The sequence below is a fragment of the Manis pentadactyla genome, chromosome 3 (genome assembly GCF_030020395.1).
Source record: "Manis pentadactyla isolate mManPen7 chromosome 3, mManPen7.hap1, whole genome shotgun sequence".
In the NCBI taxonomy this organism is placed as follows: Eukaryota; Metazoa; Chordata; class Mammalia; order Pholidota; family Manidae; genus Manis; species Manis pentadactyla.
This window is the reverse complement of record NC_080021.1, coordinates 10,889,035-10,906,127: the sequence shown is the minus strand read 5'-3', so window position 1 is coordinate 10,906,127 and position 17,093 is coordinate 10,889,035.

Genomic DNA, 17,093 nt, shown 5'->3' with positions numbered 1-17,093 from the left:
ATCTTCATGTTAAGTGTTAGGCACCTTGTAAACAATTTCAGTATGTAAGGAGTTATTTTATAATGAATAGGCTTGGCAAAGCACCTCACTCCCATCACACCGCGCCCAGCGTTCTGGACATTGAGGACTAGACCCAGCAGGATGGTGGGGGGAGGCATTCTCAACAGAAGGGGACTTCTATAACACAATCAGAAAGAGCAGCATGTTCATGGAAGCATAAGACAAGAATTAGGGGAGTAAAAATGAGGTTCAAAGATAGCCAGACAAAAAGGGGCCAGAGCATTCTATGCTTTCCAAGAGGTTGTCTTTATCCCACAAGCTTTGAAAGCCACTGACAGCCTCTCAGCTACCCCAAGAGTAAATCAGCGAATCTGTGTTTTGGAAACATCTCTTCAGTGGCAATGAGGACAGATTTGTAAGAGGTGAGTTGGGAAGTGAGGAAATGAGGTAAGAAGTTACTGCAGATAATGGAGGCCTGAAGTGGCTTTTTGGCAATGAGAGAGGAGAAGCCTTAGGAAGATAGCCAGAGAGTCAAAATGAAAGCGAGTTAAGGAAAGGGGATTATTTGAGGACAAAGTCCACGTTTCTTAAAGTCTCTGGGAAAGCTTCCTATACCAAGACAACATTTAGGTTTGTATGTCTTACAATGCTAGGACAAATTAAAATAACTAACATTTATTAGACATTCCGTATGAGTCAAACAGTATCGTCACATGTACTACATGAACTTAGATGTTAGTATAAGTAATTACAATTATGATGAAGACATAAAAAGAGGCAGAAAGTAGAACAAGCACTTATAGCAAAGATATTTAATTTCAGGAAACTTTATAGGGAATTATGGTAGTCATCTCTAGTTTATTTACTCAGCTCCCATAGTAATTTATTGGGCTCCCATTACTAGCAGAATCTCCTGTGTACAAGGAAAAGACTCCCCAAAATTAAGCAATACACCCTTCCACTTATCAAGTCTCCCACATTCAGGTTGGGATGTTAAGTCATACCAAGAATATTCTTAGTATTTTACGTTTGGTGTCAAGTGACCACTGGTATTTCCATGTAGTGAAGAGAGCAAACGAAATAGTCAGGAGGGTCCAATTTGTTACAACCAGAATCAGCCGACCCTGAGAGGAGCTTGGAGGAAGGCTGGTAGGTAGCATGGACTGACTCAGGAGCTGTTTCCAAGCACACCACCGTGTGTATTTCTTGAGCATCTGCTGTATGCCTGAAACTGTGTGAAGAGCTTTATATGATCCCACAGTAAACCTTTAAAGTAAAGAATAAATGTTCCATCTTTACAGGTGAAGAAACTAAGGCAGAGAGATGAAATGACTTTACCAATGTCACACTGGGAGTTCGTGGAGGCTAGAGGTCACATCACTGTCTGCTTCCAAACTCTGTGCGCTTTCTGCTACACCATATTAGCTCTGTCAACGTTCAGTGTAGAAACAGCGAATATGGATTGAACATCCTCAACGTGCCAGGCCCTGTGAAGGTTTCCGGGATTCCACAGGTAAGTAAAGCACACACCTGCCCTTGAGCGGCAAACAGATAAAAAGAGCCACGGGCATAAGCAGAATTTCAGTGCAAGGAAGTCAGCAGAATGTAGAATGATGAGGAGAATACTTTGGAAACATGAACTCAAGCTGGGGTCCAAGGAGGACTTTCTGGAGAGTATGATGCCTTTCTTGAGGAGAATCAGTGAGATTTGGTGAGAAAAGGAAGGTGGGTGGGGCAGGAAGCCAGAAGTAAGTGGCAAGAAATGAGATGAAACTTGAGAGAGAGCCTAAGGCCAGCCCATGGAGAGGCCAGGTGAGCTTTCACGGGCATGAGGAGCCTGGAATATTTTGTTAACTTGACCTTTATCTCTGGCAATGGGCAGCCCTTGATGGGTTTTGAAAGGGTCCAGAATACACCATTGAGGCATAAAAAATATTTTAATCAGGGAGCATTTGAGTTCCTGAAATCGCTTATCGTCCTAAAAGGAGAGCCTCCCTAAAGAACTCAGTCTCACATATCACCTTCCTCAGAGCAGCCAGGGAAGGCGGAATGTTATCACTGGAGATGAGAAGCCTCCACACCACCCTTAAATAGGCAGTGTCCAAAACTGTTTCCCATCTATTCTCTTAAGGGCCCATTTATCTTTTCAAAAGTTATTTGCGTTCCCATAAGTGCCCTTTCTCCCAATCCTTTTACTGAGTTACTTGTTTTCCTTTAAATGCCTTCCCACCCTCCCCTATTAGGATATTGTATAAGCCCCAAATTCTAACCACCCCTCCGAGTCACACTTCTCTGTGAACTCCTGTGCGTGTGAGATTAAATCTTTCTCTTGCTACTCTTTTTTCAGTTTAATCTGCAGACCCCAAAAGCTAAGCCTAAGAGGGTAGATGAGAAGTTCTCCCTCCCTGACAGTTTCAAGTCAGATTTCCATGCCAGAGAGGTCATTTTGGTTGCATTTGGAGTAGCAGCTTTCAGGAACACAGTGGGTGGAGTCCATGTGACAAGAATGAAGACAGGAAAACTAGCTGTCAACTGTCACAGACAGCACTTACCACCCTCCTGCATCCACTCGCTCTCATTTGGGTAGATAGACCTATCCCAGTTCCATTCTGAAGAACCACCTCATCTTCCGCTCCCAGTCTAGTGAGGAGAGGCTTTCAGTTGGAGTTGATTTCACATCCAGCTTTAATGGTGGGCATGCGATACAGACCTGGCCAGTGAGAATAATACACACTCTTGACCCCAGTGATTGTTTCACAGGTGGACACGGAAACCACTTAACATCTATCAGATGCATGAGTCTTCCACCAAGCCAGCTGAGCGAGGTGGGTGCTTTTCTGCTTTTTCTACTGGGCTTGAATCTAGGAGCACATAGGCTTGGTTTTGTAGGCAGCCTTCTTGTCACCATGCAGAGTCTGAAAATGAGAACAATATGGCTGACAGCATGTCCAAGAGAGATGGGTGCCAATGTTCAGCGCCTGGATCACATCATGCCTGAGAACAATTCAGGACATTTATTCAGCTAATACAGTTCACATTTTACTTAAACTCAAGTTAAAGTTGGAATTTCTGCCATTTGGGAAAAAAAATAAGAAAAATATGCAGGTCTGCAGAAGCCATCTGCAATACTCTGGGTCAGAGGAAATCATGAAATTTTGAATCAAATCGAAAAATTTCTTGCCAAAAAGAATTGTACGTATCTTGCCGTATCACCTCTCTGCACCTCAATTTCCTTATTTGTAAAATGGATTTGTTTCTGTCGCTTTTCGGGTGTCTCTCTGTCTAACACTGTGAGCTGTGCTGAGTTTCATGCTAATGCATTTGTTGCGGTCATGGTTAGGCTAAAGATGCCTCCTCACCACCCGGTTGCACTTCCCCACAGTTTTCCTGGTTCTTCCTTGAGCAGGGAACTTTAAATTTAACCGAGATCTGGTAGAGAGATTCATAGCTAAAGAAACAGTTTAAATGGCTCCCCAATTATCCTCTTTTCTGCAGAAGCTCATGAGAAACCTGAGTTGGCTATATACATCCTCTACCCTTCATGGTAAGGAAGATTATTCCATGAAAAATTCACTAGTGCTTTGGGTCCCAAGTGCTCAGTTCCCCTGCCCCAGAGGGTTCATAACTCCACCTGAAAAGACAGTGAATTTAATCTGCAGGGCAGAATGCATCTGAATACTCAGTCTTGCCGAGGCAGGAGGTAAGACACGCGTTTGCTTCCCTATGACATTCTGCAGAGCATTACCTCTTTCCCTTTGTTTACAGCTATAAAATCATGGAAAGGTTATCAACAGATGGTGCAAAATGTGGATCATTTGAATTATATGGCAATGTCCACAGAGCGGAATTGAAAGTCTTGCACTTGTGTTTTCATGCACAGCAATAATTTGGTGCGTTATGGCTCTAGTGCACTTGGAAGCAAGAAGAGTTCTCTCCTTTATGATACAGGCTTGATGGAAACCCACCCCATACTGGCTAAATGAAGTCGTGCCTCATACTTTTCAGACAACACATTCCATTTGATTCAATCCCTCAAGTGTTATTGAGCTCTGTGATAGATGCTGGAAATATAAACATAAAAAAAGGCATGATTCCTGTCCTCATAGAGCTCAAACTTTGATAGCGGAGGGAGGCAAGTAAACAAATTTAGAGTCCAGCACAGTAAGGGCAAAGGAATGGCCTGAGAAAGAGGGGGGATTGTGCACAGAGGAGGGAATGATGGACTGTGTAGCAGGAGAAACTGGAAGGAGCAATTACCTGGGATGGATTTCGATAAAGGAAGTAGAACGAGTGGATATGGCGTGGCTGTTACTGCACTGCAGGGAGAGAGAGCAGCAGGCGAAGATACAGGCTCAGGAAGACGCTGGGCGTTGCGCTGATGATAACTGGTTTACCATGGCTGTGCGGTGAGTGCCCAGAGAGAGAGGCCACAACAGGGAGGGTTCTGGGAGATCACGTTGGGCTGGAGGAGCAGGGGGAGGGGCCCCTGAGATAAAGAGCAGAACAGTTGTAGTAGGAATGGAAATGGGGGACTGGGGACAGTCTAGGGGTCAGGACAGGAAGGACAGGGTGACTGATTGGTCTGTGGAGGGTGGGGGGGGAGTTAAGACTGCCTCAGGTAATGGAGAGCTTGCACAGCCACACATGCACTGTTTTTCTTGGGCAGCAAACTTAGCATGGAGCTTCTTTCCCTGCCGACCTGGCGATAGTGTCAGGAACTAAGTTTCATGTAGGTAAAGTATTCAGAACCTCTCTTAACCTCACACCTAAGACAAATTTTCCAATCTTGTTAATCTAGGTGAGGCTTTCATTTCCACCTGCCCCACCCCAGCATCTGGGTTTCATTTTGTTTGGAACTTGGGTGAGAAAGAGGAGTGCAATTCATCAGCCCCTTCAAACACCAAAATGTGAGTTCAGTTGGCTTTTTCAACCACACTCAGCTTTGTCCTCATTCATTTGTTTGAATTATGAATCTGTGTAGGGTCAGTGGCAGAATTTCCAGAATCTCCCACCTGGCCTTAGTTCATTTACGTGTCAGCAGGTGTTTACCACTGCAGCCTCCAAGGATCCAGGCAAGTGGTGGAGAGGAAATGGCCCTTCTCTCCTCCCCTCAGTTACGGTGTCGGCCTGTCACCAAGGACCGATCCGCAGAGTTCCTCCTGGAAGGGTGGCGAGGGGAGGGATCATGCTCTGTGGCTGCAGAAACACAGGGCACCACGTGGGCTTGGCTGCCGGGGACCCGTGGCCAGAGGGGATGGAGAAGCCGGGCCTCGCTGTGAGCAACAAAAAGGGTTTCTCCCAGCCTGCCCTTCCTCTTGCCTTACTTCAGCTTCACTGGATTATTTGCTCCTGGAAGGGGACCCCTTTACCCCCAAGAGCTACAATATGTTATTCACACAAAGAAGGTGCTATGCAGTGCGCCACGTCTCCTGGCCACCAGGCTTCCTCCCGTGCTCCCATTTCTGTGCCAGTTCTTTCTCCGGCCTCTGACTGGGCAGAGACTGAAGCTTCCTGCAGTGCCACTGACTCTGTGGACCCTCCTCTGTGATGAGCCATTTTGCTGGCGTTTCCCACCTCACAGCCGACCGTACCCTGGATATCTGCTCTGAGGGCTTCTAAGGGACTTTTTCTCAATTTTACACAGCTAATAAGGTTTGACCATCTAGTGATGTCACAGTAAAAATTCCAGTTTATTCTGTTATTGTCTAGAAAAGTCAAAATTACTTTCCAACTGGGTGAAATTATTTCCTGTGGTTTTGTAGAAGGACCTATTAATTATGCCTTGAAACTGATGATAAACCTACTAGGCTTAATGATCAGTCAATACTTCTTAAAACAATCAGTTTTTAAAACAACTCTCCAATGGTGCCTAAATATCGCAGTGCTAGACTATTCTGGCAAAACTCAAAGATCCCTGCCAACAGAATTTTATCTATTTAGGCTTCTTTGGCTATATTTTACTCTATGTCCCTAAGTCATAAAATTTAGAAATTTTATTATTAGAAGTTTATTTTTCCCAGTGCCCAAGGGTAGGGGATTAAGTGAGTACTTAGGGAGTTTCTAAAACATACCTATTCTTCGTTTGAACTACGGTTATCTTATTCAATTCCCTATACCTCTTTTAAGGTAATAAAACCAAGGCTCTGAGAGGTTAGGTTAAGTCCCCTGATATAACACAGGTAAAAAGTCATGAAGTGGCAACTTGAAACCAGGGCCTCAAAATTCATGTACTTTTCGAGTAATAAAATACAGACCCTAGTGAAATGTTTTTGTAGTTTAAAATCTGAAATGTGAAGCAATATAGTAATGAGTATGAATTCCTATAATGCCCCCATTGTTACCTTTGTGCTTTCTAAAATTAAGTGTGGACAAATTAATAGACAGCTCTTTTATAGAAGAAATACATATACTGAAGAAATGTAAAACAAATCAAATCACATTCAGTACTAAGTATGGGGATAAAAATGTCTATTTCGTAGCTAAGAAAATGACACTTTTAGACAGTTCAGGAAAAATGCTTCTGTTGTATTCAAAAACAGGAATAATTCTATTACAATGAATCAGTTTATGGCACTTGAGGTACACCAGGGAAATGTGCATATTTTATGTGGGTCTGCTCAGGGAAAGAGAATTTAATCATTGCATTTAGGCCAATAATGAGTATGAAATTCTGTAGCATTGTTCTGTTTCAATGATAATGATGATTCCCTTGAACATATAAGCTGCTCTTCATTTAACAAAGTGCTCTCAGTAATGTAAGTCCGTTTGATTTATTTGATGCTCACAACAGTGCTAATAGGAATTAACATCCCGATTTTAGCAATAGTGAAACCGAGGGTCAAGTGCTGTGTCTGGACCACACGGTGGGCTAAGTGGTGGAAGTGGAGATGGGGCCAGGATTTTGATTCCCGGACTCTCTCGTGATCACATGCTGCTTCCAGAAAGTTAGTTCTCCACTTGTTGGATTCTTTAAAGAGCATTTGGACTCTTAGATTATTTTAGAATCCTAGAATGCCGGGGGTTTCTGAAGGTGCCTGATAAATAGCACCTTGCTTTCAAACTCAGGTTCTAGATAAATTAATAGGAAAAAACCAAAACAACCTTGGCTGATAGAGTACGAACCTCTCCCTTTCATTACTACAAAGGCCAAGCTGGAGTCCGTAGCGAGGAGTGAGGGCCTGCGATCCACAGTCTAGGACTGAGCTCAGTGGCGGGCGGCTCCAGGTGGGGCAGACGGCCCCAGGCTGCCCCGGGAGGAGGAGCGGCAGGACACAGTGTCAGACCCCAGGCTCGGCTCGCAAGGAGGAAAAGGAAGGGTCTGAGCTGATCCTGTCTGCTTTATGCTTCCCAAATTTAACAAACCCTCTGTCTCCTTTGGGAATGAATGGGTAAAACAATGAGGTGCATTAGAGTCAGGGGACATTCAAGTCTTTAGAAGAAACATCAGGCATTGGAGGCAAGATACAATATCTGACATTCCTGTGTGTTATTCATTCACTCATTTGTTGGTTCATCCCATGTATTCATTGCTTTCTCTGTGCCAGGCACCATTGACACAGGTGAACAATTCTGTGACAGTCCTTGTCTTCATGGAGATTAATTTCCAGTCAATTAGGGTGGCTATTTTCAAAAGAACAAAAGATAAAGGTTAGTCAGGATGTACAGAAATTATAACCCTGTACACTACTGATGAGAATGTAAAAGAGCATAGCCACCATGGAAACCAGTACAGAGGTTCCTCCAAAAATGAAAAATAGGATTACCATGTGATCCAGCAATCCCCCTACAGGTTATATGTCCAAAGAAAATGAAATCAGGATCTCAAAGAGATATCTGCACACCCTTCTTCATAGTAACATTATTCACAATGGCCATGATATGGAAACAACCTAAACAGACATTAATGATAATTAGATAAAGAAAAGTGGTACATATGTACAATGGAATATTATTCAGCCCTAAAAAAGAGGAAATCCTACCATATTGAAACAACATGATGAACCTGGAGCACACAAAACAATCCAGTCACAGAACAAATGTCACATGATCCCCATGACATGAAGTATCTTAAGTAGTTAAAACTACAGAAGCAGAAAGTATATTGGTGGTTACCAGGGGTTGGGAGGAAGGGAAAATGCAGTTGTTCAGTATGTACAAAGTTTTAGTTTTGCAAGATGAGTAAGTTCTAGAGATCTGTGGAACATAGTGCCTGTAATTAACAATACTGTGCCATACACTGAAAAATCTGTTAAGAGAGTAGATTTCAAGTTAAATGTTTTTACCATACCAAAAAAAGAAGGTAGGAGGAAACTTTTGGAGGTGGTAGACAGGTTGCTGGTTTCATGGGCATATACATATGTTCATACCCATCAAATTGAATACATTAAATATGGGCAGTTTTTTCTATATCCATTACACCTCAATAAAGCTGTTACAAAATTATATAAACAATACAAACAAGTAAACAGCCAACCAGATGATTTCTCCAAATAATAAAGGCAACAAAGTAAATGATGCAGGGTATTGTGGTCTAGTGACTGGGGAGGTGTCTGCCTTATCATCCTTTCTTGTCCCTCAATGTCAGGGGCACAGAGCAGCAGAACTGGCCCACATGGCTGCATGCCCTTGTTGCAATCACTGAGCTTCTCCCAGCCTTGATTTTGCCTGGTCTTGACCACCTCTGTCCTCAAACTCCTTAATTAGGTTCATCTGGGTTCCCAGATTGATAGACATACAGATTCCCAGCACCCTTGTCCTGTATCATCCCCACCAGAGTGTCTGAGACCATGGTCTTCAGAATCTGCATTCTTGCTAAGCCCATGGCTAACACAGGTGATTCTTGGATTGCATGTGGTACAAAGTTGCTCCAGGGATATAAGTGGCTCCAGCCCCAACTGGGCATCAAGCCACATTAACTGAAAGTCTCACTTTTTCATGATTCAGATTTTTGTGAAATCCTGACTCTATACCTGTGTAGCCTTAAGCATGTTGCTCAAATTTTCTTTTCCTTTATTTTCACATCTGTAAAATGGGAAAAATAGTTCCTCTAACTCAGGACTGGTTAATCTATTAAAAGAGACTTTATCCATGAAAGGGCATAACGGAGTGACTAGAGTAGCAGGTGCTTATAAATCTGCAACAAGTAAAAATAATGAATGAATATATCTATGGCATGTTTTCCAAACCTAGTTCAATTTCATTCCCTGTTCCATTTAGGGGAGTTTTCTTTTCTTTCCATAACTGAGCATCTTCTTTAGTAATAGCCAAATACCCCCAAACTTCAAGGACCAAGGGCTCTTTTCTTTTTTAATTTTTAGTTAACTATCAATTAATCCTCCCAGACCAGAGTTCTCATTATGACATTACATTCATCACCAGCTCTGTTATCTGTTTAGAGACTTCTCTTCCCCTGGTACTACCAAGCAGTCAGTCTACAATCTCTCACCTGGTCAGTGTTGACATTGTTTTAGGGGAATAGCACACATGGTGAATCTATGCCCATTTTCATGATTTACATGCTACGGTTTGAAAAGCTGTATGTTCACTGCAGTACTCTACACCTCATGAGGCACAACGCTCAGCACACAGCCGTTACTTGGCTCAAAAACATGAGTAGATCTCGTGACCCATGCCGGTTCCCAGGAGCATCTGTCTTCACTCTGTGTTGAAACTTATGCCTGCTAAGGTGTTTGATCTGTGAGATAATGCAGAGCAGAAAGTATTTGCTTAGTCTGTTATGAAAATGTTGGAAAGTGAAAAAAAAAATCTTGGCTGCTGCCACAAAAAATAAAAAGATTAAGAAATGCTTCAGAAAAGCAGAGAGAAAGAGGAGCTAAAATACCTGTGTTATTAGAGTTACAGAAAAGGATTTTAGGAGAGAATTTTAGAAGGTGAAACAATATAGTCCCTTTAGTAAGAATGTTTCCTCATCTAGATTATGATATTTTTACTTATTAACTGTGCCTTTTATGCTTCACCTTTACCATTTATTATTTACTATCTATTTATTATGGGATGTGGGCCTTAGAGTGGTTCAGGGAGTAGATTCTGAGGAGAGAATGTGGGTCAATTATAGGACAACCTTGGACAAGCTACTTAGCCTGTATCAATGTCAATTCCTCCAGCTATAAAATGGGAATAAATCAAATGTTGCCCAGGTTTGGTGTTTAAAGGCAGAGATGCCAGGCACTCGGCAGGGTGGCATGTTTTGGGTGAACACTCAGTGTGTGTTCACCACATCATAATCACCAACTCTTCAAGTCTATAATGCTGGGCTATACCCACTACTCAGAACCTCTTTGAGAAAGTAGGCAGTGACCTATTATCTACTGCCCCAAATAATGCAGGATTTGATGCTCAGTTCTTCAGGTGTCTGATTACATGTCATGTATCAGAAAGACCTTTCTCGAATGCCGCATCTAAAGGGCACCTTCCACTTCCTCTGGCCATTCTTTGCCCCTTACCTTCATTAATTTTTCTCCATGGCACCTATCACTACTGGTCACCTTCTGGATTTATTTGGTTTTCATCTGTGCCCCCTTTTCTTACCCACTCATACAATTGTGTCATGAGGACAGGACTCTGTTTTGCTCACTGGCCTATTGCAGGGCCAATATTATGTGTTTTTTAATGAGTTGTCAACCCAGGTGAATAAAAGCTCAAATAGAAGTGATGCAAATCATGGCTTGTTTTTAATCTGGTCACCTTCTGACTCAAGAGTGAATCATGGCTTCCTGTTGCTGGTATGCTCTGCCTACCTTTTTTTAAAGGATTCCATGACTCACGTCTCTGAACCTATCCATCCTTTTTCCTGGACCTTCTCAGTTATATGTTTTCTCTAGGGTGACCCCGTAATTTATCACCCTAATGTGGCATATATTTAAGAATGAAATGGGAAGCCACTAAAACTGGAGAGCTATTAAAATGACAAAGAACAAATGGGAAGTTCTAAAAGCTATTTTCAAAAATACTGTTGGGTCAATACATATCACTGGGGACGTCTGTTCACCCATATTTATTTGCTCCAGTCTGAACAATTTCTTCAGTGAACTACACAAACATCATAAACGTCATACCCCAGGCCCCACTGGTACCTTCTCTTAGGCTAAGTTTCCTCCTTTCCTCAATAGGTGTCGATTTTCCACTCCATAGTTTTAGATATTCAAACTGTGACAATTTGACCTGAAAATAAGAATTTCCCTGATTACTCGTTCTTTCTCAGTGGGATTATCCCGTTCAGGACTGGGGGTGAGAGTGGCTTAGGGGAGGAAAGTGTCTTTTTTTCCTGGGCTTCATTCCAGGGTATTGATTTTTATCTCATTTTTTTCTCACCTAAACTTTGAAAAATAGTTTTCTAATTCCCATGTCAGGATTCAGTCACTCACATTAACACAGTTCATCAGTGGCCGGACTGGGGTTCAAATTATGGACTGTCTAACTCCAAAGTCAAGTATCTTTCCAATATTGCCTCTTCTGCAATAAAGTGTTTCTGAGTCACTTTTATTTTACCATGTTTTGTCTATACAACTAGATGGTAAATATTTGAAGCAAACCATTAAAACATTTTTGTCAACAACATTTATCCTAATGGTGAATAGGCAGTATGCAGATATATAATTTACATTACTGTGAATATAAGTATAAGTTAAAACATAATTATATCAATTTTTGCAGTTCATTGAGATTAGAAGCAGGATTTAAAATAAACAAATATGGTGATTATTTCCATAATGTAATCCCTTGGGAGTAGGATCATTTCTCATATGTAAAATGCCTTTATTTTTACTACCTTATTTATTTTTCCCAATTATGAAGGTACTTTTATCCCAATTTGACAGATAAAGAAACTGAGTCTGGTGAGGTTAACCAGTATAATAATAAGATACTATGAAATAATGGAACACAGATAAATTTTCACCGGAAATACTATTTGTTAAGTATTGCTTTGGACGCTGCTAGTCTCTAAAGCTCTAAATGTAGAATCATGCAAAATGGCATTTTTGAGGAAAAATGTCAACTTCTATAAAAATAGTGTTTAAAGTTTAGTTGTGGCTTATATATAACCTAGAACTTTCCATCAGTTTTCTTTGAAAGAAATCAGTTTTTTATTTTAACAAGCTAGTTTCTACTATAAAATAAGTACAAGCAGATTTTGTTTATTAAGCACTTGTAATAAATGCAGTAGTAATCATTTTTTGCTTTTAAAACAATACATTTTTAGAAAATAAAAATAAATTTTCACATAGTCCTAAAGCTTAGAAATCCTATAGAATGATGTATTTTATCAAAATTTTAGCTTAGAATATCAATAAAATACAGAAATACCATGAAATTATAAGCAATGAACAACATCATTAACAAAATGGGCACTGATGTCTGCCCATTTTGGAGAATGGACATAAAGTGTCAATAAAAGAAAAATAGAGAAAATATGAACATAAATAAATGTGGAAGGATTTATATTTCTAGTTCCACATGTAAGGAGCTTGGAAGTAGCCACTCTGTCCTCATAAGTAAAAAGCTGAACAGACTGAAAAATCAGTAACTCTTTTAAGATCCCTAAAAGAGGTGAAGATGGGACGAACTGCTGCCCCCATGATTAGAGAGTCTGAAGAGCTTTAGAGGGAGTAAGAAGATCAGTGATTGCCAGGGTACGGTCAGGAAGGATGAATAGCCATAGCACGGAGGACTTCTGGGTATTAAAAATACTCTGTAAGATACTATAATGACAGATACATGTCATGTGTTTGTCCAAACCCATAAAAGTGTACACCACCAAGGGTGAACCCTAATGTAAGCTCCAGACTGTTAAGTAAGATGTGTCAATGTAAGTTCATCAGTTGTAAAACATGTACCACTGTGGTGGGGAATGCTGATATTGGGGGAGACTATGCATATGTAGGGGTAGTGGGTAGATGGGCAGTCTCTGTACCTTCCTCTTAATTTTGTTCTGAACCTAAATTGATGTGAAATATAATGTCTTTTAAAAATTTTTGGAAAAGAATTAGTTTTGAGAAGAGCCAAAGGGTGACATGACAGGGATCTACGTTAATGACATGTCAACACCAGCCATCTGGAGTGGGTCAGAATCTGTAAGAAAGAGTGCCCTGTGCCTAGACAATGGGAGTGCTGGTACCCAAACGGGCACACATAGAGGAGTGACAGGACCACAGGCGTGGGAAAGTGACTACCGTGGTGGAGGCGGCCAACGTTCCTGAAGTCATGGCTCTTGCTCTGTCCCCTGCTTCCTTTGGACCTTGCCTTAGCAACAGCTAGCTAGCATCTTGCTGCCCAAACTGCAGGTGTCACTGGAAATCTGGATGCTGCTATGGCAGAATACCAGTTGCCATCCAGCTGGGGGAAATACAATCCCTAACACCTGTAAGCCTATACCTGACCGAGGAACAGTCCCTTGGGCATGCCCTTGATATTTCCGAGGACTAATTCTATCCTCTGTAGTATCTTAATCCACAGTACCTTAAAAGTGAGGACAGTTCTTGTCAATACTCCGAAGCCTCTGACCACTGCCACACTCATGTCTGAGCTTACCAAATAAGAATCTCTTTCTAATTCCTACTTGGAAGAAAAAGCAAGCACCACCGACTCCAGAAACTTGGGAGGTTCCCTGAATTTAGTTCCCAAGCAGATCTTGGTCTGGGTTGGTCTGTAACCGCCACCGCCTCGCCCTTGTGCATAGCTGATACTGTGTGTGTGAATGTTTGGGTTACTCTGTTGCACTCTGTGAAGACCTTTAGGGTAAGTATGGAGTCTGCTGAAAGGTAAATTTCCACCAGTTAATTTAAAAGTTAGGTTCTTAAAAAAGGTAAAACCAGAACTCAGGAGACAAATCCTAGTGGTAGGGAAATGGGATTTCCCTCTTTCCTCTGTATTTCAATCACTTTTTAGGGTGAATTCTCAAGGTGTGATCCTGGCTAAACATCTATGATGGTGTCCTTCCCCTGGTATAAGGCAGGGAGCAAGGAAATGATAGTACCTAGAGTATCCAAGAGTCAGTTGCCCTGATGAGCTAACTTCACATGGTTTACTGGTGATTGTCTTACTATTATCTGCTGAATCATAAAGAACATTTTGCTACTTGCTAGAATATTGTCTCAGCTAAGCTTCAAAGCATACTATTAAAAGATAAAGTCAATAATGAGCATGAAAATGACCCCTTCTCTTTCTCCTACTTTTTAATTCCAGAGACAAAATAGTCATGACAGCAGCAATCAGTAAGAACTTGCAATAGGAACTAAAGGTGAATAGGTGCCTCTCTCATTTGGAGAAATTTCTTTAGCACCAATCCTGAAAGATCTGGGTCTTCTCTTCCTTGAGATAGATTTAATTTTCATTTAATTTGATTTACCTGAACTTAAGTTACTAAATTACAAAAGTATTTTAAAGGACTAAAGCTTATTGATGGCTCTTTATTGTTTTGGTGAAGATCTGAAATATATGTAAGTCTTTATGGAATAATAAAGACTGATAACAATAAAAAAATTAAAAACACAAATTTTTATTTAGCTCTCAATTGTAACAATGCTAATAACAAGTTGTCCAAATAGAGCAAGAATTTATATTGCTCATGTTGGGTTTTTTGTATGCTTATATAAGTTTTCCATAATTAAAACTATTGTTCAGATAGAATTTTGCATTCTTGATTTTGACATTAAATTAAGAGTCTCCACTTTGGTATTGTTTCTATACTTACTCTTTTTAAAGTCTGATCATTAACCCTTCCAACTGACAATAAACTGACACACCAATTAATAATATACATAACATCTGCCTTCAGCTCCTTTGTTTCGTCCTTGTATACATTTTTAAGTCTCAGAAAGTAGGATCCAAACACTATCTGAAAGCCTTTAGCAAGAATGGCTTTTAATTTGTTCACAAAGAAAATGATGTTTAGAAAAAATGGGATGGTGATGGAAGTCACACTGCAAACCAAACAGGGTGCTAAAAAGAGCACAGAACAGCTTGGTTTGGAAACCTCAGGCCCAGGAACCTGAGATAGGAGGTAAAGCACCTTGCTCTTCAGTCTCAGGAGAAAAAGAGAGTAAGAAAAAGTAAAGGGAAGCAGAAGCCCCGTGTTGCCCAGTGTAGCACGTCAGACACAGCGTGATGGACAGGATGGCCTCAACAGGTTCATTTTAATAGTTGCACATTTATTGCAAAGGGCATTAGGAAAAATATTATCAATATGTATAATTTTCATGCATGTATAGTTTTAGGGATGTTTTTGCTCAATACCAGACTAAAATTTAAAAGTGCATAGATTTAAAGTCAATTTAAAATGACTTTAAAATATGAATCATTGCTCTGTTTGTACAGAGATATGGCAAAAATAAAAATGATGGCATGTGAACGACTTGAGATTGGAGACATTGGTGTAAAGGAGTCAGGAAATTAGAACTGATTTCAGCTCTGTTGCTGATCAGCTGCTCTGACCTGGCTGCTTAGTTATCTAGACCTCAGCTTTGTTATCAATATGACATGAGGAATTTTGTTAGATGGTCTTTAAAGTTCCTTTATACCATTATGGTATTGGTGAAAACATGAAAATCATGTTCTGTAAGAAACCTGGAATCCTTTATTCCTTGAAAAGCAGTGATCTGAATGGGGTCTATATTATCATGCTCCATCCATCAGAATATTAGATTGGCTAGAAACCCCTCTTTTCCCCCAGTTAAACTTCTGACATGCTGGATATGACAGAATCTGTAATTTCACAGTTCTTATTGCCTCAAATAGATAATATTTTCAGGCTTTGACCACACTCCCAAGTGATGGAACACCATGTAATAAAATTGTTGAAAAACAATAGGAAGAGAAAACCTAAAATAGTCAAAGAAAAGAAGATGTTACTCACAAGGAGGACAGAATTAAGAAAGTCCCTGGTTTATCAGGAATACTGCAAGCCAGAAAATGATGGAAGTGACTGATATTTTTTAAGTGATAAAATAAAAATAATAAAATTATCATTGTAGACCTTATAGCCAGATTAAACATCCTTCCAAACTAAAGGCTAAATAAAATATTTAAATAAAGGCTGAAAGAATTTGTCACCAGTAGACCTTTACTGCAAGAAATATGAAAGGAAGTTCTTCAAGATGAAGGAAAATGAAATAAGATGAAAAATCAGGTCTAGCAAAGGAATAAGGAGTACTGGGCATAGCAAATATGTGGGTAAAATAAATGGAGAAGGGATTGATTGTTGCTTATTTAGAAAAATGTGGTATTCAACATTCTTTTTTAGGGATGAATAACAGCGGATGTGGCTATTTTTCAGTGAAGAAATTGTGTCTGAAGTTCACAGCCTACTGGTTGTCATCTAATTGGGGGTATTATGTACTTGCAATATTCTCTGTGAATTCACTTTTGCATAATTACATCCATTAGAAATAATTTGATGAGTATGGGGAAGAAGAAGATGGAGAATTGACAGTGTATCTAGTTGTTGACCTCTTTACTTTGTTCTCATGTAATTTTCCCTGCAAATTAGGTAGGCATCATAACCCCATGACAGAGATAAGAAACTGGACCCCGATAAGTTAAGCAATGTGACCAAGGTATATGGTTAATTTGCTTCTCATTTGGTTCTCAAGTCCCAGATCAATATAACTCTAGCCTCTTCATTGGTTTTACGGAGACATTGTGTTTTATGGTGTTCTAAAGGTCCATGCCAGGAAAGGTGCTCAAAGAGTAGATAGCACCTCTTAACTGAATGGTCACTATGCTCCTCTGGTTCTCAGTTTTTTCATCTATCACAAGGGGAGATGGGGGCTGAGAATGGTACCTTTTCCCCTCCCATCTCTGTGACCTTTCATTCTAAGTCCAAAGCACTTCTCAGTGTACCCCATTCACCCAGTGCTGGCACTGGCATCCTGGTGTACCTGTATCATTCTACCTAAACATCTCCCCATGATCAATCGCTAAGCCCCACTGATTCAATTCCCTACATGTTTCTCAGAGTCCTCCATTGCTTTTTATCACTATTGCTTTTGCCCTAGCCTAGGGCATCTGCATTTCTTTTCTGAAACATTGAAATAGCTTCCTAATTAGTTTCCCTATATTCAGTCCATGCAGCAGTT